This window comes from Chiloscyllium plagiosum, unplaced genomic scaffold (assembly GCF_037043375.1).
Source record: "Chiloscyllium plagiosum isolate Xiang-an unplaced genomic scaffold, Cpla_swu_hap1 HiC_scaffold_7, whole genome shotgun sequence".
In the NCBI taxonomy this organism is placed as follows: Eukaryota; Metazoa; Chordata; class Chondrichthyes; order Orectolobiformes; family Hemiscylliidae; genus Chiloscyllium; species Chiloscyllium plagiosum.
This window is the reverse complement of record NW_028270145.1, coordinates 63,725,671-63,752,730: the sequence shown is the minus strand read 5'-3', so window position 1 is coordinate 63,752,730 and position 27,060 is coordinate 63,725,671. Positions and strand designations below refer to the sequence as shown.

The 27,060-nt window shown below is 40.8% G+C and overlaps 1 pseudogene across 1 annotated transcript; it reads right to left on the bottom strand.

The window, feature by feature from the left end:
* Positions 1–840: 840 nt before the first annotated feature.
* Positions 841–26,748, bottom strand: LOC122551619 (uridine phosphorylase 2-like; annotated as a pseudogene). The gene is made up of 8 exons (XR_015757691.1): positions 26,534–26,748; positions 26,306–26,397; positions 26,004–26,121; positions 20,845–21,003; positions 13,929–14,037; positions 9,950–10,159; positions 9,383–9,529; positions 841–1,214 (listed from the first exon to the last, which is right to left on the bottom strand). The product of XR_015757691.1 is annotated as a uridine phosphorylase 2-like (transcript).
* Positions 26,749–27,060: the final 312 nt, after the last annotated feature.

Sequence of the window (27,060 nt, the reverse complement as noted above, 5' to 3'; positions counted from 1 at the left end):
GGAATAAGAGTTCTGAGGAGGATGCAAAGAATCTTTGAGGGTGGTAAGGTTAAATGAGTGGGCAAGAAAATGATAGATGGCATATAATGTGGAAAAACATGAAATTATCCCAATTCAGTTGGAAAAACAGAAATGCAAAATGTGTGGCAGATTGGAAAGTGTAATATCCAAAGGGACCTGGGTGTCCTTCTTCTTAAGTCACTGAAAGCCAACATGCAAGTTCAGCTAACAATGAAGAAGTCAAATGGTATGTTCGCCTTTCTTGCAAGAGGATTTGAATATAGAAGGAAAGAAGTCTTGTTGCAATTGTAAATTATATAGAGCCTTGCAAGGCCACATCTAGAGTATTGTGTACAAGTTTTTGGTTTCCTTACCTCAGGAAGAATTTATAACAAATGCATTGAATTCATTGGCCTATGAAGAGTGATTAAGGAAACTAATCTTATATTCTCAAGAGCTTAGAAGAATGAGAAGTGATCTCAGTGAAGCATAAAAAAATTCTTGCAGTGCTGTACAGGGTAGATGCAAGAAGCATGTTTCCATGATCCAGCTGAATGACAGAACAAGTTTGAGGGACTGACTGGCCCACCTTTAGTCCTAATTCCTATATACTGAGATTGTTTCATTCGCAGATAGCAACAGCCAACACCAGTGATTCACATTTTATACATTGACCTATTTTTAGAAAGGCGAACATACCATTTGACTTCTTCATTGTTAGCTGAACTTGCATGTTGGCTTTCAGTGACTTAAGAAGAAGGACACCCAGGTCCCTTTGGATATTACACTTTCCAATCTGCCACACATTTTGCATTTCTGTTTTTCCAACTGAATTGGGATAATTTCATGTTGTCCTCTGTGATATTTTTATTAAATTATTTTTAAAATTATTCAACATTGTCTGTGGAAAATAATTCAGATTTTAACCTGACATCCACTTTAAATCTTTCATTTATCTCTTTAGATTAATGTGACAAGGTTAATACAAGCCATGAGTTCTATTCTTCTATAAAATTTACAATCTAAGACATTCCTAATGTTTTGCACAAAATATTTCAATTATATTTTATATTTTCAATTATATAGCGTAAGTTATTTTTATGAACATCGACACCAATTTCTGTGGACGTTTTGGTACTCAAGCAGAACTTCATGAGGAGTTGTGATTTGATCACCATCAAATCGATTTAATAAAGTCACACAGACGACTGCAGCTGAGAGAAAAAAAGTTAATAATTGTTTTATAGTTTGATTGTTTTGCATTGTAAATGAAATATTTATATAATTCTCAAGTTTTGCTCTTTTTAAGTCAATATTATTAGACTATCCAAATTCAAAGTGCACATAAAGTTTATGCAAAGGTATGCATAAAAGATTTCACTTGGAAGAGCTTTTCATTCTAAAGGTGGTGGGTGAACAAGGTCCAATTAAATATGGACGGAATACTTGAACAATCCAGTAGGCAGAAAGGACATTGTATGATTAAGCCTATGGGAGGTCCAGAAAGATGAATTGTATCTATTTCAGTGCAAGGAACTTGACTAGTAAGGCGGTTGAATTTAGAGCATTGGTGCAATCACTGATACATCGTTGAAGGAAGGGCACGCCAGACAGTTCAACATTCCAGGATAGAGAAGTTTCAAGCAGATTAGGGAGAGACGTAAGAGAGATAGGGCATTACATTTTAAAAAAAGGAAATCATCAATGCAGTAATGAGGGAGGATATCCTAGAGGGTCTTCAAGTGAAATCATCTTGGCAGAGCTTAGAAATAAAGAAGAAGCAATTACTTTGCTGGGATTTTACTACAAATCTGCCAATAGTAAGAGGTATAGAGAGGAGCAGTATGTAGGCATATCACAAAGATGTTATAGAGGATTTCAAGTTTGGTAATATTAACTGGAGTTGCCTTAATATGAAATGGTTAGACAAGGTAGAATTTTTAAAGTGTATCCATGAGAGTTTTTTTGTGCCAATGTGCAGATAGTACTATTAGAGATGAGGAAGTGCTAGATCTAATCCTAGGGAATGAACCAGTCAAGTAGTTGAAGTTTCAGTGGGCAACCATTTTGAGGATATCATTAGACAGGACCTGGCAAACATGGACTTGGAGGAGCTACTTGCAGGTAAGTCCACATTTGGAAAGTGGAAGTCTTGTAGTGGTAATATAATGAGAATTCAGGGCACGTGTGAACCTACCAAGATTGAAGGGCAAGGACAGCAAGTCCAAGGAACCCTTGATGTTAAGCGATGTTGTGGGTTTGATAAAGAAGCAAAAGGAAGTTTATGTCAAGTACAGCACATTAAAATCAGTGGAGGCCCTTCAAAAGTATAGAGCGTAGAGAGCTGCTTAAAAAGAAATTGGGAGAGCAAAGAGGAGTCATAGATAGGAAATCCCAAGGTATTTTGTAAGTACATTAAGAGTCAGAGATTACCAGGGAAAGAATAGGATAAATTAAAGACCAAAGGGGCAACTTGTGCATGGAGCCAGAGGACATGGGTGAGGTCTTAAATGATTATTTTTCATCTACATTTGCAGAGGAGAAAGACACAAGAAGAACGTTGGGATGGGGTGGTTCTAGAACATGTTAAAACTAATAAGGAGGAGGTCATAGATACTTTGGTGGATGTAAAAGTGCATAAATCTCTAGGACCTGATGAGATGTTTCCCAGAATGCTATGAGAGGCAAGGAAGGAAATTGATAGGGCCCTGGTAGAGATCTTTGATGCTTCATTGACCATAGATGAAGTGCCACATAACTTAAGTTGAAACTTTATTGCTGGAACAGCACAGCAGGTCAGGCAGCATCCAGGGAACAGGAGATTCGACGTTTCGGGCACAGGCCCTTCTTCTTTCCTGAAGAAGGGCCTGTGCCCGAAACGTCGAATCTCCTGTTCCCTGGATGCTGCCTGACCTGCTGTGCTGTTCCAGCAATAAAGTTTCAACTTTGATCTCCAGCATCTGCAGACCTTACTTTCTCCTGCCACATAACTTAAGGATAGCTAATGTGGCTCCTTTGTGCAAAAAAGGCAGCAAGGATAGGATAGGTAATTACAGACCAGTTATAGTGACATCAGTGATAGGGAAATTATTGGAAAGACTTCTGAGGGGTACAATTGATGAATACTTGGAAAGACAGGGATTGATCAAGGATAATCAGCAGGGATTAATTATAGGGCGATACTGTCTGACGAATTTAATTGAGTTTTTTTTAAAAGGTGACTAACTATGTTGGTGAGGGCAGTGCATTCGATATGGTTTACACAGACTTCAGGATGGCCTTTGACAAGGTCCCATGAGAAAGGCTAGTCCAAAAGGTAAGAGCCCATGGGATCCAAGGCAAGTTAACAAACTGGATCCAAAATTAGCTTGCAAATGGGAGGCAAAGGGTGATGACAGAGGGTTGTTCTTGTGATTGGAAGAGCATGACGAGCAGTTTATCACAGGAATAAGCTTAGGTGTGAATGTTGAAGATGAACTCAGTAAGTTTGCAGATGAGACAAAAATTGATGGTATTGTTGATAGTGAGAATGATGTATCAAGCTTCAGTCTGGTGTTGATCAGTTGGTAAATTGGGCAGAGCAATGGCAGATGGAATTTAACTCTGAGAAGTGAAGCATTTTGTGAGACCTCATAAAAGAAAGATATACCTACCATTGTATGGTAGGTAACCATGGAGTACTGAGGAACAAAAAGTATATTGATCCCTGAAGGTGTCAGCACAAGCAGACAAGGTAGTGAATAAGGTATACAGGATGCTTTCCTTCAGTAGCCCAGGGCGGGATGTGGTGTACAATATAGGAGCAAGGAAGTTCTGTTACAACATTATAAAATATTGGTGAGGCCACAGATGGAATACTGTGTACAGTTCTGGTCATCACACAGTTGGAAGGAAGTGATTGCACTGGAGAGAGTGCAGAGGAGATTCACCAGGATGTTGCCTGGGATGGAAAGTCTCAGTTATGAGAAGTGACTGGATAGGCTGGGTTAGTTTACTTGGAGTAGAGATGGCTGAGGGGGGTATCTGATTGAAGTCTGCAAAATTATGAGGCATAGACAGAGTAGATTGTGAGAATCTTTTCCTCATGGCAGACATGTATAAGACCAGAGGGCACAAGTTTAAAGCGAGGAGTAAGTGGTTTAGAAGCGATCTGAAAAGAAAATTGCATCCAGAGGGTGATAGATAAATGGAACATGATGCCTGAGTGAGCGGTGGAGGCAGGCACTTTCATAACATTTAAGAAACATCTTAATGAGCATTTAAAATGCCAGACATGGTAGCCTCTGATTCTGGATTAGTGGTGCTGGAAGAGCACAGCAATTCAGGCAGCATCCGAGGACAGGCAAAATCGACGTTTCGGGCAAAAGCCCTTCATCAGGAATAAAGGCAGAGAGCCTGAAGCATGGAGAGATAAGCTAGAGGAGGGTGGGGGTGGGGAGAGAGTAGCATAGAGTACAATAGATCAGTGGGGAAGGAGATGAAGGTGATAGGTCAGGGAAGAGAGGGTGGAGTGGATAGGTGGAAAAGGAGCTGGGCAGGTCGGACAAGTCCGGACAAGTCGAGTTGCTGGAGGTTAGAAACTAGGATGAGGTGGGGGAAGGGGAAATGAGGAAACTGTTGAAATCCACATTGATGCCCTGGGGTTGAAGTGTTCCTAGGCGGAAGATGAGGTGTTCTTCCTGCAGGCGTCTGGTGGTGAGGGAGCGGCGGTGGAGGAGGCCCAGCACCTCCATATCCTCGGCAGAGTGGGAGGGGGAGTTGAAATGTTGAGCCACTGGGCGATTTGGTTGATTGATGCGGGTGTCTCTGAGATGTTCCCTAAAGCGCTCTGCTAGGAGGCGCCCAGTCTCCCCAATGTAGAGGAGACCGCATCGGGAGCAACGGATACAATAGATGATATTAGTGGATGTGCAGGTAAAACTTTGATGGATGTGGAAGGCTCCTTTAGGGCCTTGGATGGAGGTGAGGGAGGAGGTGTGGGCACAGGTTTTACAGTTCCTGCGGTGGCAGGGGAAAGTGCCAGGATGGGAGGGTGGGTCGTAGGGGGGCGTGGACCTGACCAGGTAGTCACAGAGGGAACGGTCTTTGCGGAAGGCGGAGAGGGGTGGGGAGGGAAATATATCCCTGGTGGTGGGGTCTGTTTGGAGGTGGCGGAAATGTCGGCGGATGATTTGGTTTATGCGAAGGTTGGTAGGGTGGAAGGTGAGCACCAGGGGCGTTCTGTCCTTGTTGCGGTTGGAGGGGTTGGATCTGAGGGCGGAGGTGCGGGATGTGGATGAGATGCTTTGGAGGGCATCTTTAACCACGTGGGAAGGGAAATTGCGGTCTCTAAAGAAGGAGGCCATCTGGTGTGTTCTATGGTGGAACCGCTCCTCCTGGGAGCAGATACGGCGGAGGCGGAGGAATTGGGAATACGGGATGGCATTTTTGCAAGAGGTAGGGTGGGAAGAGGTGTAATCCAGGTAGCTGTGGGAGTCGGTGGGTTTGTAGAAAATGTCAGTGTCAAGTCGGTCGTCACTGATGGAGATGGAGAGGTCCAGGAAGGGGAGGGAGGTGTCAGAGATGGTCCAGGTAAATTTAAGGTCAGGGTGGAATGTGTTGGTGAAGTTGATGAATTGCTCAACCTCCTCGCGGGAGCATGAGGTGGCGCCAATGCAGTCATCAATGTAGCGGAGGAAGAGGTGGGGAGTGGTGCCGGTGTAATTACGGAAGATCAACTGCTCTACGTAGCCAACAAAGAGACAGGCATAGCTGGGGCCCTTACGTGTGCCCATGGCTACCCCTTTGGTCTGGAGGAAGTGGGAGGATTCAAAGGAGAAATTGTTAAGGGTGAGGACCAGTTCGGCCAAACGAATGAGAGTGTCGGTGGAGGGGTACTGTTGGGAACGTCTGGAGAGGAAAAAACGGAGGGCTTGGAGGCCCTGGTCATGGCGGATGGAGGTGTAGAGGGATTGGATATCCATGGTGAAGATGAGGCGTTGGGGGCCGGGGAAACGGAAGTCTTCTCCATCCGCCATGCAGGAAGAACGCCTCATCTTCCGCCTAGGAACACTTCAACCCCAGGGCATCAATGTGGATTTCAACAGTTTCCTCATTTCCCCTTCCCCCACCTCATCCTAGTTTCTAACCTCCAGCAACTCGACTTGTCCGGACTTGTCCGACCTGCCCAGCTCCTTTTCCACCTATCCACTCCACCCTCTCTTCCCTGACCTATCACCTTCATCTCCTTCCCCACTGACCTATTGTACTCTATGCTACTCTCTCCCCACCCCCACCCTCCTCTAGCTTATCTCTCCATGCTTCAGGCTCTCTGCCTTTATTCCTGATGAAGGGCTTTTGCCCGAAACGTCGATTTTGCCTGTCCTCGGATGCTGCCTGAATTGCTGTGCTCTTCCAGCACCACTAATCCAGAATCTGGTTTCCAGCATCTGCAGTCATTGTTTTTACCACCATGGTAGCCTCTGAACCAAGTGCAGGTATATCAGATTAGTGTTGTTTAAAGTTTGTTATTCAGCACAGGCATGTTGGGCAGAAGGATCTGTTCTTAAGCTGTATGATTCTATGTGTCTAACTCTTACCTGATGTGTTATCATCAGTGATTCTCGAGTAGGTCCTGTTGAGGGTAGGGTTACAGATTTGAAGCAGCTGAGAGTGGATTCTTTGATTGGGAAGAACAGGACAATTGGTATAGGACTGAGTGCAGCTGACAACAGGCTTTGTCATTGTCTGGGCATGACTCAGGAATACAAAGGCTGTGCTTGATCTTAATGGCTTTCATTGGAAAATTGATAGTTATTAGCCTCAGCCAAGAAAGGTAGAGTAACCTGAGGAGTGTTGTGGGAAATTTCAAATAAAATATCCATAGGGAGCAGCCTTCTCTCTGCCTGGTCACTGCCATTTATGAGTTGTTTTAGTACTCTGAGTTAAGTGTGTTTTGCCAAACTTTCAGTTCTTTTAATTTACTGCTGTGCTAGGCAGTCTATGTCAAGTTAGATGTTTGCAGGCAATGTTGCACAGATATGACATTAGCTGACCATACAATATACAGAGAGCTCTACTCCTCTTGTCAGTATAAGCACTTTTTAGCATAATTTCAATTATGCAACAAAAATATTGGAACTATATAGGAAAACTGTCAAAAATCATTTTCTGGAGAAACTTTAATATTGCAAATAAAACTGCATGGAAAGACCTCATTTTAAGAGGCCCTTCGTCTGTGGGACTTCTCTTACTCCTATTTCAAAAGGATGTACAAAAAATACAAAAAGGTGCACCCAATTTTACAAATTTTGTTATTTTGCATGAAACCTGGTACCTTGGGCTGGAGAATGAAGTAAGTTCAAGCTGCCTGAAGCATAGTTGTAAATTTCATAGAGTGACGTATTCCTGCTACCCGTAACTGAAAAATTGGTTTGTCCCTACCAGTTTATAAACTGGCCATCCGACAGTAGCATTATGTTGAGAGCAGCTTTAATTGATTCACTGTGGAATTTCTGTCCTATCTGGGAGGAAGTCCTGTCTTGGAGAGCTGCCAGTCAGCTGCTCTGTAGTTCTCACAGCACCAGATTCAAACAGTGGCCATTGCTGGGACTATAGCCAGTTCCCAAGAAAGAAAAGCAATGTAACTCAAAATCCAGTAAGTGCAGTGTTTTTGATATGCCTGGCTGGGAGGTCCTGGCACGGAGTTGCCCAGGGAAAGGGGAAAGGTGGCTGGGGGGCCAGGTTAGAGAGGCCAGCTAAGGAGGGTTAAAGGAGGGAGTCTGCTCTTGGAGGGGATGCTAATAGTGACTGGGATACCTGATGGTAAATTGTACAGTGAAAATTGCTGGGCTATTCACCTTACTCCACCTTATCTTGTCACTCAAATAATAGTCCAGCAAACTGAGGCCCTTAACTGGGTGACGTCATGGCACAGTGATTAGCAGTGCTTCCTCACAGTGCCAAGGACTCAGGTTTGATTCTAGCCTTTGGTGACTGTCTGCATGGAGTTTGCACATTCTCTCCATGTCAGTGTGGGTTTCTGCTGGGTGCTCTGGTTTTTTCCCACAGTTCAAAGATGTGCAGGCCAGATGGATTGCCCTTGTAAATGTGGGGTGGGGTCTGAGTCAGATCCTCTTCAGAGGATCAGTGCAGACTTGATGGGCCAAATGGCCCTTTTCTGCACTGTTAGGATTTTGTGATTCTATGATTTTAAGTGATCACTAATTGGCGAGTTAAGGGTCTAAGTGACGGTGGGCTGCCTGACACCTTCCCACATGTCGTAATATGGGAACAAGAGAAAGTGAGGACTGCAGATGCTGGAGATCAGAGCTTAAAAATGTGTTGCTGGAAAAGCGCAGCAGGTCAGGCAGCATCAAAGGAACAGGAGAATCAATGTTTCGGGCATAAGCCCTTCATCAGTAATCTGGGAACAGGTTGGTGTAGGTGGAAAATGTGGTGCTGGAAAAGCACAGCAGGCTAGACAGCATCCGAGGAGCAGGAGAATTGATGTTTCAGGCATAAGCCTTTGGGCATAAGCTTCCTGATGAAGAGCTTATGCCCAAAACGTCAATTCTCCTACTCCCCAGATGCTGCCTGATCTGCTGTGCTTTTCCAGCACCACATTCTAGACTCTGATCTCCAGCATCTGCAGTCCTCACTTTTTTCTGCTATAGGTGGAAATGCTACAAGCCATAAAACTGAAGCTTGGTAGGAAGCAAATGCACAGCCAACACTTAGAGTCCTCTAGTTCCCTGCACCTGTCACATCCAAGCTGTCCTGTGGCACAATCTGTGATCTGCCTCTTAATATCTATGCTTAGAAGGATAGCAGTAATATTTTTCAGCTACAATCTGAAAATAAACGTTTTTGTGGTATTAGTTTGTCAACAGATCTAACATAAATTTTTTAAGCAGTCGTATAACTGAGGTCACTGGATCCAAAACATCATCTCTGCTTTCTCTCCACAGATGCTGCCAGATCTGCTGAGTTTTCCAGCAGCTTTTCTTTTTGTTAAGGTTTCTTTCTACCTCTTATCAAAGGATACGTTTCATTTTTATTTGCTGGTATATGGAACCAAATTTATTTTGACAATAGATTGATAAACACAGTAATAATTGACATGGACAAGTTGTGTAATAAATTTGAGAAATTGTAGAAGAAAACAAAATCACACTTTGTCCTTAAAATTAGTCAATTTAATGCTTTTGCTTACTCACATTTTGTGGATAGATAACTGAAAGATCATTATGCAATGGAGAAGAAGAACTAAATAATAGAAATTATTAAAAACCTATTAGGCTTAGGAACTTAAGTAACCAGGAACAGATTCTTACATTTCCATAAATTATGGTTAAACGTGTGTCTATTATCCTCTGGTTATAACTTTGGAAGCAATGCTTACCTTTTAGATCACAGCTGTGGCACATAGCAGCAAAGACAGTGGACTCCATTTCAATGTTTCTGACACCAGCTTTATATGCCTTTCTCAAATACTCCAATTTTTCATCATTTGAAAATGAGCATAAAGCACCATCCAAATGTCCTTGTCCTACAACAAAGAAAAGGTACGATTTTGTCAAGTGTTTGCAATTAATTTGTGAAAATTGAATCAGTAAAGAATTATTTTAAAATTCAAGTGAACTAATTCTATTGTCTATGGGATGAAGACTTAGGTTATATATTCCCGAGTTCTGAGGAAGGGTCACTGGACCCGAAATGTTAACTTTGATTTCTCTTTACAGCCGCTGTCAGACCTGCTGAGCTTTTCCGTCAACTTCTGTTTTTGTTTCTGATTTACAGCATCTGCAGTTCTTTTGGTTTTTATGGATTACCTCTCTGTTAGCCCCAGAAATAATAGACTACATTGCTTATAGAGGGTTAAAATGTAATATCATTTTTTTGTATCAAGGTTTTTGCTTGTTTCATATAGGATTGATAAGTTTATCCTGTGTGTTTTTTTTTAAATTACCTTCATAGAAATCATAGGTGCACATAGTGTTTCCAATGATAACAGGATAATCATCAATCTCCCTGCCACAGTTCAATAATTCTTGTGCTAGATCCTTGTCCAATTCAGTGCTTCGCGTAATTATTTTTCCCAGAACCACTTGTTCAAACTTAGGCTGAAAGAATGAATCTACAGCTGTACCTGTAATGACCACAGTTCCAGGATCCAACCCTGAAGAACAAGCACAGTTTGATAATAAAATGCTGACATTTAATACAGTTTAAATGACAATGTAAGAGAGGATTACTGTGTTGCATCATGTCATATATTATCACTTTCTCAGATTAAATTTTCCAGACGAAGCTCATAGAATTAGGAGGCGCATATTTAAGACAGATGAGTTTTTTTTCTCAGGGGTTGTGAATTTTTAAAATTCTTTTCATTCACTTGTGGGATGGTGGGCATCCCTGGTAGGCCAGCATTTTTATTGCCCATTCCTGTTTGCCCTTGAGAAGATGGTGGTGAGTTGCCGTCTTGAACTGCTTCAGTCTGCTGCACTCTACCATTAGGGAGAGAATTCCAGGATTTTGACCCAGCAACAGCGAAGGAACAGCAATATATTTACAAGTCAGGATGGTGAGTGGCTTGGAGAGGAACTTGAAGGTGATGGTGTTCCCATATATCTGCTGCTCTTGTCCTTCTAGGTGGAAGTGTTTGTGGGTTTGGAAGTGTTTGCTGCTGAGGATCTTTGGTGAATTTCTGTAGTGCATCTTGTAGATAGTACACTCTGCTGCTACTGAGCATCAGTGGTGAAGTCAAAAAGGGATGGGACATACACAGTTCAGGTAATCTGTGACTGATCATGTTCTGTCCATGCATTGGAACCCAGTTTGAGGTCAGGATTTTTGGTTCATGCACAAGGTGTATTAGCTAGCAAAGATTAATCCGTGGTGATTCTTAGTGGTTCAGAATACAGGTAAAGAAGATTAAAGGTAGAAGTACAACTTTAGTCATCAGAAGAGAATAAAAGGCGTATGCCCAGTCAACTGATGTCACAAACCGGTGTCCCAAGTGTATCAACTGAAAACTACTACATCAATAAGTATAATTTCCTTTATGGCTTCTATGATAAATTAATAAATTCCATAGAACTTATGAAATCATACCTACCCAGAATGAATGTTGTAACTAATCAAGGCTGTTAAGCTGGGTCAGTGTAACTCACTTCTATAATTATATTTGGGAGTTACAATCAAGTTAACATTATTGTAAGATTTTAGGATTCATTTTATCAAATGGCACCTATTCAGAAAAGACTTACTTGCTGAAATTCAGTTGGACTTAGGCCAGGGCTGCTCAGCTCCTGGTCACATTCCACCCTTGGTCCAAAAGTGGATAAAAGAGCTGAACTCATGAGATGAGATGAGAATGACTGGCCTTGGCATCAAGGCCATATTTGACTGGGTTTTGCATCGAGATGCTGCAGCAAAATGGTGATTCGCATCATTAAATCCCCACTATTAACATTCTGGAAGTTTAGAGCAAGTCAGTGGCTTGGAATAGTGCAGGGAATAACTCACTTCCTGATGTTCCAAAGCCTGTGTACATCTAAAAGGCACGGTCAGGAATATGATGGAATACGCTCCATTTGCCTGGATGAATGCAGAGCCAGCAAAACCCAAAAAAAGCTCAACACCCCAATCAAATTGGGTAGCTTGATTGGATACATCCACTACCCTAAACAATTCACTCCCTCTACCACTGATATGCAGTGGCAACAATGTGTACAATCTGTGGTGCACTGTAGCAGCTCACACAGGTTCTTTCGACTGCCTTCCAAATCTATGATGTCTACCATCTAGAAGGTCTTCAGATGCATGGGAACACCACCACTGTCAGCTTCTCTCCAAGCTACACACCATCCTGATTTGGAATTATATCACTGTTCCTTTACTTTGGCTGCTTCATAATCCTGAAACTCCATCACTTACAGCATGTGGGCAAACCTACATCTGTGGGACTGCATCAGTTCAAGAAAGCAGCTCACCACCAACTTCTTAATACTGATTAAGATGGTCAATAAATTCTGGCCTGGCCAGCACTGCCCAAAACCCATGAAAGAATAAAAATAATGCACAGCTCTAGGAACTCCATTTAGAGATTGAAAATATCTCTGTTACATTCCTAGTACTCCTTGATCCCACATTCAGTAACTGAGCTTCTTCACAATTGTATAAGAAGAAATGAGAGAATTACATTTGGAGCGTGTCTTTCATGAAGTCAGACCATTCCAATGTACTCACAGTGAATGATGTACTTTTGAAGTGTATCCAGCATTGTAATGCAGGGAAATATGGCAGATAAATCTCGGCACAACATCGTGGGCCAAAGGGCCTGTTCTGTGCTGTGCCTTTCTATGTTCTATGTTCTATAATTGATCATCAAAAAGGATGTAGAGAATATGGATAACAGAAATGTCATTATCCAGCATATTTAATATATAGGGCAGAAATTTACAAGAATCAGAAAGCAGAACACTGCAGATGCTAGAAATCTGAAATAAAAGCAAAATGTTGGATCAGACTCTCAGATGCTGCTTAACCTGCTGATATTTTTTTCCCAATCAGTTCTGCTTTTATGAAGTTACGATAGTTTAATGAATAGGAAGGCATTAGCGGGATGAGGGCCATTTGCTGCCAAATGGGACTAGATTAATTTAGGTCATCTGGTCGGCATGGATGAGTTGGATTGAAGTGTCTGTTTTCATGCTGTACAGCTCTATGACTCTATAAACACAAAGTTGAGATAGTTTGATTGCAGAAAACCCGGTCAGACTCCATTTTTTGAGCATTCTGTTCAGTTCTGGGCACAGGACCTCAAACAATATATATTGGCTTTGAAGGGATTACAGTCTAGATACAGACACATTTGAGTCATGTCATGGAGGTTTGAGTCCGGTTTAGTAGACAATCAGAGGAAACCTCAATTTGTAACCACTGAAATGTATGATACCAGTTAGCTCAAGTTAGGGCAGCAGGTTAAGTGACGTTCACTGGCATTCTTAAAAGCTGTTTTAACATGTCTTTTATGACACAATCTTAATTTGCATTGAGATTTTGCTGTCATTGCAGAAAGACAAGAAAGAGCAAATTGTCCTTCATCCCTTTTTAGCAAAGTTTTAGGAATTATGTATATATTATATCTAGTATCTATCTGATACAAGATTTAATGAACAATGAGACAGAAGATTCTTTAAATTTGAAATCAGTACCTTTGACATCTCTGTTGAGACTTTTAAGATCATGAACCACACTTGGAGGCACCAATTATTAAATGCTATCAGTTAATACATTGCTCAAGATGATCAGGAAGTTTAATTGTTTGAATACAATGTGAAAAGAACAAGGTAATATTTTCAGAAATGTTTTCAGACCATTAAAGGCCATCCCATATGTCAATAGGGATGATATCATAGAGAATGTGTGCAGCTGATAACATTGCCTCACTTGTCTTTGGATAGATTTTGGTTCAATGCATGTTTCATTTACTCTACTGGGGACCTTGGCGCTGGAATACATGAGAAAAATGATAATAAAGACAGTCTTGGCTTCTGCAACACTTTTCTCCATCCACTCTGCCTGCTCACATGTCCCTTTCACAGAATCTTGGTGACGTTCCCTCCATATTACTTATCTGAGTGTTGGTGGTGATCTCTTACCTTCTCAGACTGTAATCCCTACTTTTGAAATCATATAGAAATCATCCCAGATATCAGAAAATATTGCTTCCGCTTCCTTAATAACACCCACCTCTACATTTAGTTTACTGTTTCCAAAACCTCTGTCCATGCTGACTTCCAAAATACCCTATTCCAATGCTATGTTGGTTGTTCTCCACCCTCTTTGCTCCGTAAACTTTAATTTATTTAAGCTTCCTGCTGTTAATTTAAGGTAAGAGTGGGAAAGGAGTGAGAACTAGATTAACACATTTTTTGACATACCTATACCACCTGATGTTCCCATACGTGTGATAGTAACATCACGGCACTTGGCGTGGTGAAGTAATTTAATAAGTTCATGAAGCATGATTGATGGCACACCCATTCCATGCTGCAAACATTTAAATAGATTTGAATCAACAGTTTGTTCATTTTGTTCTTGGTATCAGAAAACAAGGACGGGTAGAACAAATACTGTTTCATAACTCTCTCTTATTCATATCCTTAACTTTGTTGATGCAAGCATTGTTTTGGAAAATATCTGAAGCATCAAAGTCAGGAGATACAAATTGAAAAATGGTGGGTGAGTTTCTGTTGGGCATTTCCTGCCTCGCCCCTGCAATATCAGCAGATGTTTGGCAGAAAGCGAGTTTTGGCACGCCAATGTAGTTTCCATCAAACCCTTGACAAAATTACATCCACAATATAGGAGAACAAATTATCTCTGATATATGACAAGACTAATATATAAGACACAATTTGTTTATAACGAAAGGGAGAATTGTAATATATTTCATTAAAAATCTAGGGTAATATGTGTACTTGCTGTAAATAACCTTATTTTCATGATTTATGGAAATATTATAATGCCAGTATTTATCTTTGAAACTGTCAAAATGAACCTTTTGTAATGTTATTTCCCCATGTAAGTAATTGTTTTAGTAATAGTATGGTGTGGCAAGGATCGATCCACTCTGAATATTTTTTGAAGAACATTTTGCTTATGACAAAAAGCCAAAATTTTTAATGTTTAAATTGTGCTTTCAAACAAAATTATAAATATAAAAGTTACCCATATGGCTGTTGAGTGATTAAAATTTATTTGCATCCATCTTGGTCTAGCCTGTTTATATATACTTAGAAACAAGGCACCATTAAATTGTCACACTGAAGACATCTAAACACAAATGTTCAAGTTCTTAAAAATTGAAATAATCTAAATGTTAACCTTTACAGGAAGGTGTGCAACTTGTATACCATAGGATTACAGAATATAATAATTTTATAAACATCATAATAAAATATTCTGAAATATCTGTCCCACATTTATGTTTTAATTTTCTATAACAAACAATCTTCTACCAATGCTAAGATGTCCCATCAACATAAACCACTTTCCTAGATTCTGGGGCTGCTCCAAGCAGCACCAGTTTCACATTTTAATTTCTCAATACCAATGCACTGGAATCTCCCTGCAAGTATCAAATCAGATTGTAGGACTCTCAAAAGGTATTGTGAGATTTTGAGACATCTATCCACTGTTGCCAAATTCCAGGCACCCACTCCACTATTCTTCAATCTCAGCATATCCTCCCACTGAGAAATCAGTGTTCCTGGTAGAAGGTGGCCACCTTCTATCTTGTAATATATTGATTTATGTGATGGTGGTCAACTCTGTGTAAACCATTGCCTTATGTGGCTCAGAAGACCCACTCCAGCATGGCAGTCTCTTTTATCAGCTGAGGATGAAGGCACTAGACTGAGAAAGTGCAGGATTTGGTGTTTTCTGTTTTCTCTGGGACTCTTCTCAGCAGCTGAACTTTCCATCCCTGCTCACCTCTTCCAGTGTCCTCGCTGTCAGCCTGCAAAGATCATGGTTGTCAACACTGTCTCTCAGTTATCAGTGTCAATATCAGATCTTCATATCCTCTTGCAATTGTCCTTTTAAGTATAGATTCAGATACCCAAAGGGTCATGAGTCAGTGGTCAGTTCACCATGCAGGAGGACTTTGGGTATATAGTTATCAACCATCCAATGAGTGTGACTGATCAAGCAGAAATGTTGTTTTCTTAGCAGTGACTGTATGCTGATGGAATGAGCATGATTCAAGGTTTCGGAGTTGTCTCAGTTTCAACACTTCAAAGGAGTGCCTTGAGGATACATACTTGATAGACTCACAGTGTGGTGTACTGTGTGGTACAACACTTGCACTTCTTTAAAAAATAACTGACTCACTGTGAGTACTCCATGTTTTACGGTCTTGCACAGGGCTTTGCTGAGACCATATCGACATACTTTTTATTTACCATACTTATCACTTGCCATTTGAGAAATACTTTATACATTTGTTCCTTCACATTTTCCATACTATGTTCCATTTGCTATTTTCTTGCCAAAAACTAAGTCTATCCAAATCCTCTTGAAACCACTTTGCATCTTCTTAACAGCATACATTTCCACTTAGCCCTGTATTATCGACAAACTTAGTATTTTACATTTAGCCATTTCTAAATGATTCATTTATATTGTGAACAACTAGAGCCCAAGAACGTATCCTTGCAGGACCCCACCAGAAACAAATTACCAATGCAAGAATGACCCATTTATTCCTGTTCTGTTTTCTACCTCTTAACTAATTCATAATCTGTAGCAGTTTCTTACTTCCTAGTCCATGTGCTTTAATTTTGCAAACTAACCTCATGTGGGGGACTTTATCCAAAGCCTTTTGAAAATCCAAGCACACTACATCCATTGTCTTGGCTTTATCAATTTGTTCATGTAATCGTCAAAAGTCTCCATTAGGTTCATCAAATACAATTTTCCATTCACAAGTCTATGCTGACTATGCCCAATCAGATAATTACTGCTCAAACGTGCATTAAACACAATTTTTATAATAGATTCTAGCATTTATCACTACAACTGATGTAACACCAATAGGTCTACTGTTCCCCAAATTTGCCACCTTTTGATTGGCATGGACTATTCCAAAATCTATATGATTTTGGAAGATGATGACCAATGCATCCACTGTCTTCATATCTACCTCTCTCAACACTCAGGGACGTAAGACTGGACCTTGTTTTTTCACACAAGACTGAGTTGTGTTGAATTTCTTACTGAGCAGCAGACCAAGTTTTCTTGTGTTTTATTATATATACCTCATTACTTCCCTAATACATTCCTCTGACAACTCTCACCAATTTCTATCCTGTCTTACCATGCACCATTCCCAGAACAAGGTGCTGCTCACCAGTGTCCTTTGTGCTCATGTCTTCTTGAAAAGGCTGTTGTGTACCCAGACAAGCCCTGTCAGTCCAGAGCTGTCCTGCACAGTTACTGACATTTGCCCAGGACATAGCAGATGGGGGAAATTGACACCCACTTTCTGGTCAGGGCACTAGAGGTCTTGCTGGACAGTGTGGTATGGTCGTGGAATTCTGTCTTCCACCAGTACCAGCAGTGGAGGCCACAACACCAGACCATGCCAGCCTCATCCATGATTGCCAATTGACTTGAAGAAGTCTCAGCTATCTGGGAGAATACCCAGCAATGTAGGGAGAAGGTTAATGCCCTGCTATATTCCATAGTGTAAGTGCCACTATCTTCTCCGATATCTCACACTCAATCTGTCTCGGCTACCGTACTCACCTCTTATCAAGGCTTATGTTCTATCTCTCTCACTGTAGGCTGTAACATCTTCCTCAGTCACTCAGACCTATTCCAACATGAGGTGAATTGGTCTGTTAACAAGACGCTTAACAAACGCCAATCCCTGTCATATGACTTCTTGCCGCTGCCTAGCAAGAAAATCATTGTACTGCTTATGAAAAACATAAAAGAATGTATAAGTTCCTCCTGACTTTGAGGTGAACTTGTCTCCACTTGTTGCTAAATTCTGCCACATATCTTGCCTTAGTCCATGGCATTCAAGTCCTTTTAAGATTCCACCTGTAGAATATCAGGTCCTGAAGGCTCATTAGCCTTCATTTTCTTTCTCCAACATAATCTTCTTAATAGTCATAATTTCCTTTAATTCCTTATTCTTTCCAATATCTTAGATCTCTAAAGTTGGGAGATTTTCGAATCTTTCTCAGTGAAGACAGACACAAAGTAATCATCTTTCCTTTCAGTCATTTCTTTACTCTCCACTATGAACTCCCCTGACTTAAATGACTTCGCCAAATATTTCCTTTTAATGTACCTAAAGAAGCTTGTATTTTCTTCATTTCCTCCCTTTCTTTAGAAGTTCCCTGGTGCTCCTTTGCTGAATTTTAAACTACTCCCAATCCTCGGATTTACTATTGTTTCTGGCAACTGTATAAACCCTTTCTTTTAATCTTTTACAATACTTAACTACTTGATTAGCCACAGTTGACTGACCTTTTTAGATTTTGTATTTTGAAAAGTGCTTTGGAAATTGTTGACTTCCACAAGTTTCATGTGTTCCCAGCATTCAGATGAAGGTTAGCTTTAACTCAGCATCTTACATTGTCAGCCCCTCTCATTGCGATTACTTACATGTGGTGCCCTAAAATACTTTCTTCTTCTTTATCAGTCTCATGGGACGGAAACATCAGGAAGTGGCGAGGGTGTCACTGATGGGCCCAATAGATTGGCTCTTGTTGCAGGATATCTGTCCATGTGCAATCACATGTCAGCATACAATTGGGTACTTGTGCATGAATCACGTGATGCAGCAGACTGGAAGCCCATGATTATCTCATGTGGTCTAGGGTCTAAGCACCACATTTACAGGGCACCAAACAATCAGTCATTCCCTGTAAGCTGCAAGCATTATTTGTGCTCGTCTGATTAATCCTTCTATTTGAAAGCATATTTGCAAGCCAGCCATCTACGAATGGTAGCATTCCTGGAGTAGACAGTTCCAAGTGTTGTTAGGTGGCTATATTCAATTCTCTCTGGAAATAGTGGGTGGAGTTTATTGCAACGTTTTCAATATGTCACTCAAGACAGTTCAAGGTTGACTGAAATTACATATTTGGGGAAAGTCATTTTGTGAGAGTGTCAGAGAAAGATATCACCTCCATGTTAGGCAGTGCTGCTTTTTGGCTGTACTGTTGAAAAGGCACTATGCAGAGTCAGTGGAAGTGCGGCCTCAGTGAATTGGCTATGTGTTGTTAGAACTAAGGAAGAAGTTTTAGGAGAGTTCGTAGGCAGCTAAGAGTTGGAGTCAGGGCTCAGGAAAACTGCTGGGATTGTATTGTACATTTTATTATTATTTTAGCATTATCTAGTAAATTTTATTGTTGTTTATTTAAAACCATGGAATCTTGTGGCTTTGTCTGCTCATTCAGTCCCAAAGACGTCCCACATTGTTGACTTGAAAAATAAAAATTACTGGTGCCTAGCCAGATTATAACAAATTTGTGTTCTGGTCCAGGATGATAACACTCTCTAAGGGGAGGTTTTGAGAACTGTCATACCTTCTCCACCTGGTGATCCCTGGATCTGTTAGCACCCATACAGAAGTGGCAATGCCTAAATGCAGGCAAAGCATGGCCCCATAGTTCAATGATCCTGCTTAAAATGTCTCTTCCAGTCTATTAGGAATGGCATACAGTACTGATTTCCTGAGATAGCAGCAGAAGGTCTTGTGTCCAGTTCTGACCCCTATGACAAGTGGGATGCTCATACTTAGCATCAGCCATACCACAGTCACCATCCGTGGTCAACTTCATCCCTCATGATTCACTGCAGATTCTCTGCTTGTCCACATAGCCCATGACTATGAACACGCAGTGGAACTAGAACTAGAAACCATCACCCTGTATACTGCAGCAATAATCTTTGATTTCCCCTCCAACCTCACTCCTACACCCCTGCACTGCTTTCAGTCACCAATTCTACCAATTCCCCTGTTACTTTGATCAGCTACCATTAACCCTTGAATTTCCCTCAAGTGCAATGGGAGTGCCTTCTCACTACCCTTGACCTGCTACCCATCATCCTTGACATTCCCCATTACCTTCAACTTTCAGGACTTCACCATTAATATTCCTTGTACAACAGCTGATTTCTTACAATCAATCTGACCTACTTTCAACACTGATCGTCTCTGTGTAATCCAGCTTTTGCCTCTCCTCACATAATATTCTGCTGGGCTGCCATTTCCGTCCCTTCCTCCCTCGGTCAGCCATGCCAAGTTCACCTTCTGTCACTCGATTTCAATTCTCCTTTGTTCAATAGCTGAACAAAATTCCCCAGAAAAGCAAAAGCAACTTTTACTCACTCCAAATCCACCAGTAAGACTACCTTACCTGTTGCACACCACATTTTATCAACTGTGAATCTAAAGTCAAATGTTTCTCATTCCCTGATTACTTAATTGAAAAGGGACACAATACTTTTTAGTGAGCATGCATGACATGCAAATGTATTAAAAAGCGATTCCAATGCTTGTTACCTTGTCCCTTAAACCTATCTTTAACCACCTTGTCTTCCTGCAGCTACAGCCTTCCATATCATTTCCTATCTCCTAAACCCTGAACTAATGATTCTCCACCAATCTTAATTATTACTCTCCTTTCCTGCAAAGCTAATATAGCAAAGGGCAACAGTGGAAGGAAGATGATGGTGGTGATGAGGACTACATTATTAAGAGTTGCAACTGCATGATATCGCCAACTTGATAAAAAAACAAAAGAAAAGGATCTTATTGCATGTGCTCCTGCGAGGTGCTAAATAAAAGTAGCATGATGGAATGTCTGAAAATCTACAAATAACCTCGTCCTGTGAAGAACAATCAGAAGCAAGCAATACCGTCTCTAGGCAGAATATTTTAAAATAAAGTTTACACAATAATTTCCTATCTACAGAAAGTTCCAGAAGCCTGTTTTAAACATATAACTATGAGAACTATTGCATCTGACTGGACCGCATCTACTTTATCCTGGGTTCAGCTCCAGAAAACATTCATCTGCTGCATTTCCAGCTTTTACTTTGACAAATTCAAATCAGACCAACACTAAGTAACTTGGAGAACAGATTGTTGGAATCTCAGGCTCATGTGCAAACTTGAGGAAAATATTTAAATGAGGAGGTTAGGTAGAAAAGAATTCCACCTGAATTTCCTCATAAAGAAGAAATTACTAAAACTGTTTCTGCAGGGCAGACATGCCCAAATGATAAAGAAATTCACCCACCAAATCACTTCATAAAACTCTGAATACTTACACTTATGGACAATACAGGGCCAGTTTTGTACATATTGTATCTGTCAGTCCCTGCACAAATATCCAGGAGGTCACTGTCACTTTCATTTAGTCCAAGTTCCGTATGCATGAACTGTGCAAAAGCTTTCATCCGGTTTGCACTGCCTCCGACACAAACAAACTGAAAAATACAGGACCAAATTTCAGATTCTACATTAAGTCAATATAATGTTTTAACTCTATTTGTAATTTCCCAAACAGTTCATCTTAAGACTATATTGTACTTCCATGTATTTCCTCTTTAGGTAGGGTCTATCAGTTTCCATAGCTTTCATGCATCCATTACCATTCCCATTATAAACCCCTAAGACTTTCCATTATCAGCCACCAAGAATGAAAACTGCAGATTCAGGAAAATCCTACATTAAGTTATGTTTAGCTCTTCACTATATTTCATGTGAATTTTTTTTGATTAAAATCCACTCTTCAATTCCTGGACTGATCTCTCAACCTGTTTTTTCCTGTAGAAATGCTCCCAAACTATGTGATCCCTTCATTCCCTTTCATTCATTCATTAAAAATGGGCATTGTTAGCTGGGTTGCATTTATTGCCCATCCCTAGTTGCCCTTGAGAAGATGATGGTGACCAACCTGCATAAATTGCTGAAGTCCATTTGGTGTAGGTACACCTGTGATGCCATTTAGGAGGGAGTTATAGGATTTGGACCCAGTGACCGTCGAGAAATGATGATATATTTTCATGTCAGGGTGATGTGTGATTTGGAGGGGAACTTACAGATGGTGGTGTTCCTATGTACCTGCTGCCCTTATAGATGGTCGTGATTATAGGTTGGAAGATGCTATCTAAGGAGCTTTGGTGAATTTCTGTATTGTATCTTGTATTTGGTGCACACTGCTGCTACTGAGTGTTGTTGGTGGAAGGAGTGGATGTTTGTGGATGTTTTATTTTGAGTGGTGTCAAACTTCTTGAGTATTTTTAGAGATGCACCTATCCAGGTAAGTGGGGAGTTTTCCATCACATGCTTGACTTGTGCCTTGTGGATAGGTTTTGAGGAGTCAGGATGCAAGTTATTTCCTGAAATATTCCCACTTGTGATCTTATGATGGCAGGCCCAGAGGATCAAAACAGAGATTTCACTGATACGTGAGGTCTGGGTGTTGACAACTGAGTATACAGTGGTAATTCATGAAATACTTGATAGGAAAAGAGATTATGGATAGTCATCAGATAATTCTTTGTGCTCTCTACCCCAGGTCCTTGCATCAAGTCTAAAAGCAAGAAGAAGAAACAGTTTTCCTCCAGCTCCAACTCCACCTTCACTTTAAGTACTACCTCTAAGGATGATGGTTCAGAAGACTTAGAGGAAAAACCATCACAGCCTTCACCAGCTCAGAGACATTCAGCTCACTGGGTATACATTCCAGATTAGGCTCAGAGTCAGTCTGTTGAATACATCACTGACACATGGTGATAGCAATGGAGGATGTGAGTGCTGATGTCTCTGACATTTGAATGACTGTTAGAGGCCAGGACTCTACAGAGACCCTCACAGTGATGCAGAGTGTTTGAAATTGACCATAAGAGATTTCATGGAGATATGGAGGCTTGGCAGGAATACTAGAGGTTATGTGTAGACTTTTACAGAAGGAGTTTAGATCAGAGTGGTGCTGGAAAAGCACAGCTTGTCAGGCAGCATCCGAGGAGCAGGAAAATCGATGTTTCGGGCTCAGGAAACCCTGATGATGGGCTTTTGCCAGAAATGTCGATTTTCCTGCTCCTCAGATGCTGCCTAACCTGCTGTGCTTTTCCAGCATCACTTCCATCTAAACTCTGGTTTCCAGCACCTGCAGTCCTCACTTTTGCCTTCTACAAAAGGAGAGTTAATCTGTCCAAAGTTGTTTTCTATTTTGGCTCCAGAATGTGAATGCTTGGCTGCTCTTGTGGAAAAGATGGCAACTAGTTTAGACAACCAGATACAGATAAACAGGCCATGGGAGCTGGACATGTGCTCAAACTTGTACTCCATCATTGTAGCCAATGTGGCAGTAGCTAGGCAAAAGTGATAGAAAACACATTGACCTTTTTCCAGGTGTCCCTTCTCCCAAAGTATGTGCCATCATGCACTGAAGGGAGGAAGGGCTAGCAAGCCATCTTTGAGGCCTCATCTCAGAGACACTCCAAGGGTGATCTTCCTCTGTTAGAGTCCCATCACCTCCAAAATGAGGCTAAAGACACTGCAGGAGAAGCACAGCAGGCTGAAGCTCTTTAGGTTTGGGCCAAAAAATTACGGCTGTCAAGGTCATCTCAGGTAACAAGATATACTTACTTCTTGTTCTCACAATTTAACTAAATATCAGGGAATCACCTTAGTTGGCCAAATGCGCAGATCATTAGCTCCACCCAAAGCAATCTTTCTCTCTTTTCAAGGAATTGCGTTTTTAGAGCAACTGCTTCAAAAAAGCTTGTAAGGGGTGGTGCATGTTACTTTTCACCTTCTAGGGCACATAAAATATAGTACAATGAAAGCTATGTAGGTTAATCTGATCTTAGAGTGAGATAAAAGGTCAGCCCAACATTGAGGGCTGAAGGGCCTATGCTGTGCTGTACTGTTCTGTGTTTTATGTTCTATGTCCATCAATCTTGACCACCAAATATAACCTTTCCTCTCCTTTCTGTTATCCTTGAACCTACCTCGCATTGGCCTTAAACCTGTAATCATTATCCTACACATTCCTTCTCTCATCGCTGGCCCTACATCTCACCAACACAATATCTGCTTTGACGCTGAGCCCCTATTAACTACCTCACTTCTTTTCTATAATCCCCAACCCCTACCATGAAATCAATTGATCCTGACCTAGGACTTTTTTACCCATCACATCTCATCCCTCCACTGCCCCCTCCTTCACCATCAATGCGACTGGCCTCTTTGCTTCCCAGTACTCTCAGTCCAGCTCACAGGACCCCACCATTGAGTGCTCTAGCCCCACTTATCTCTTCTCCAATCAGCCATCCTAGAACATCCTTCATCCAATCGATGAACAGAACTCCCACACTTGTGATGCTGGGATCCATCCTCCACCACAACTCCCTACACGAAATTTCTCCCTGCCTCTCTTTCTTTCTCAGTCCCTGTCACCCTCCCTCTCACTCTGAACTTCTCTCTCTCTCTCTCCCTCTGCTGCTCCATCCCTTCCTTTCACCATTCCCCTTAGATTGCCACCGACCTGCGTTCCCGCCTTCCTCACTGCTTCTAACCATTCTGGTTAGACTGGCATCTGCCTCCCTACCTTCCTTTCCTCCCTTCCTTAGACAGCCCAATTTTCTCTTGACTGCCACTACCCAATCTCAATGATCGCCTCATAGAGTCATAGAGATGTACAGCATGGAAACAGACCCTTTGGTCCAACCCATCCATGCCAACCAGATATCCCAACCCAATCTAGTCCCACCTGCCAGCACCCGGCCCATATCCCTCCAAATCCTTCCTATTCATATACCCATCCAAATGCCTTTTAAATGTTATAATTGTACCAGCGTCCACCACTTCCTCTGGTAGCTCATTCCATACACGTACCACCCTCTAGTTGCCCTTAGGTCTCTTTTATATCTTTCCCCTCTCACCCTAAACCTATGCCCTCTAGTTCTGGACTCCCCCACCTCAGGGAAAAGACTTCGTCTATTTATCCTATCCATGCCCCTCATAATTTTGTAAACCTCTATCAGGTCATCCGTTCGCCTCCGACACTCCATGGAAAACAGCCCCAGCCTGTTCAGCCTATCCCTTTAGCTCAAATCCTCCAATCCTGGCACCATCTTTGTATTTCTTTTCTGAACCCTTTCAAGTTTTACAACATCTTTCCGATAGGAAGGAGACCAGAATTGCACACAATATTCCAACAGTGGCCTAACCAATGTCCTGTACAGCCACAACATGACTTCCCAACTCCTGTACTTAATACTCTGACCAATAAAGGAAAGCATACCAAATGCCTTCTTCACTGTCCTATCTACCTGCGACTCCACTTTCAAGGAGCTATGAACCTGCACTCCAAGGTCTCTTTGTTTAGCAACAGTCCCTAGGACCTTACCATAAAGTGTATAAGTCCTGCTAAGATTTGCTTTCCCAAAATGCAGCACCTCGCATTTATCTGAATTAAACTCCATCTGCCACTTCTCAGCCCACTGGCCCATCTGATCAAGATCCTGCCTCAATGAACAGTGGTCAAATGAAGGAAATAACCATTTATACTCATTCTAGAACGCTGACTACTTTGCTGAACAACAGTCACTAGACTTGAAACATTGACTTTGCTTTCTCTCCACAGATGCTGCCAAATCTGTGGATCTTCTCCAGCAATTTCTGCTTTTGTTTCAGATTTCCAGCATCTGCAGTGTTTTGTTTTACATTAGACTACCTTGCCTTTGCATACCATTTCTTTGCATTTATGAATCTGCAGGTACATAATTCTCATTTGTGGATAACTTAATTAGACAGGTCCAAGGAAATCTGGTGAGATTCTCTTTGAATGAATATGCATGATATGCAGACACAATCACACACTTGCTGTCAGGAAACTCAAACCACCATCGAACCTCGCAGATCTTAATACAATAGTTTCACCCCACCATCGGGAAGCTGATTTTTAACTACACAAAATTTAGCGACCCACCTACTTTGATTCCCTCTCCGAGAGAATCATAAATTTCCATCTACTGTAATTATCAACTGCATTACAAAAAGTGAATAAGTGTTTGTAACAAGAGTTACAAGAGTTTGTTGTAAGCAATATTAAATGATATTAATTTAACTAAATGATACATCAAGGAAGTGAAATTCCAATATTTTACATTTACACCCATTTCTGAAGTTTTTTCAAAAATTATTCAGTGCTAGGAAGCCTGATTGGGATACAGGGGTAATGTAGGAAAGGAAGTAATGGCATTATTATAAATTCTTGTGAACTGGGCGAGATGCTCAATTATCATGTATTATTTGTCTCAATACACATAATTTTTCCCTCTCAATTTAATTTATTTAGGCATTACCATTTTTGTTCATTTCCTTGTCCAAAAGAAAAAAAATGCTAAGGTAAAGGATAATTTTTATTGCTTTCTCCTGGCTGCTCTGTTCTGTCCCACTATAAATAACTGCCTACCTTCACGTCTCCAAACATTGCTTAAAGATTGTGTGTTTTTGTTCCCAAATCAAAATGATTCAGTAAGTCTTCAGGCATTGAGGACAAATGTGGGTTCTTTACATGTACTACACCATTTCTGAAATAATTGAAAAAAAAATTAACATTAGTTTCAATAATCATTTCTAATATTGCATATTACACAACAAGATATTACTTCGTTAGAAAGAAAATCACAATCTCTTTTAGTTCATCATAAACAAGGGGAAAGTATATAATGGTATCTTCAAGCTGAGTTATGAAGGAAACCAGAAAGTACTCACTCTCTATAGTCCTTTTGTTCATTTGCAATCGCTTCAGAATTATTGGTTAAAATTAGTGCCATCCTGATCCCTTCCAGTATGTACTAAATAATCTGCAGAAATTTGAATAAAAGTTATTATCAACAGTAAGTTAAGGTAAGTCAATTCTAAATAAAATGGTTTAACTAATCTAAATTCTTATAAATACTTAAATTAATGACAAATTTTCAAATAGGAACAAAAGCTTACAGTTAAATATAGAATTTTAAAATGTCCTGAAAAATACAGAAAACTGCTAGAAACTGATAAAGATTCTTCTTTAGTTTCTAGGTTCAGTTGTCCTAGTTTACATCCTTATGAATAGCATCGAAGTGACAAGTCCATTTTATGTACACTCTGCTTTGATATGCAGCAGGTACAGCACTGTTGTTTTTCAATCCATTGGTTGCTTATTTCTGCTTGACCTGACGAGATACACAGTGACGCTCAATATCAGGAATTCAAAATAAACACATAGCTTGAGAGGCCATTGACACAAAGTTCCTGATGTAACTACGTTAACTAACAGCAGGTTTATTTTTTCACAATACCAATGAGTAACCGATAGGCCTTTGATCCTTTAGCACTTCAGATATATCAATGTAACAAAAGGTGATTTTAAATGGAGCTACATTGTCATATAACACTAACTGGGAGTTTCTTCAATCAGAAATAAGTACAGAAATATTACACTGTGCCTATATGACTTTAAAAGGGAAAAAATAACAAATGTGCCT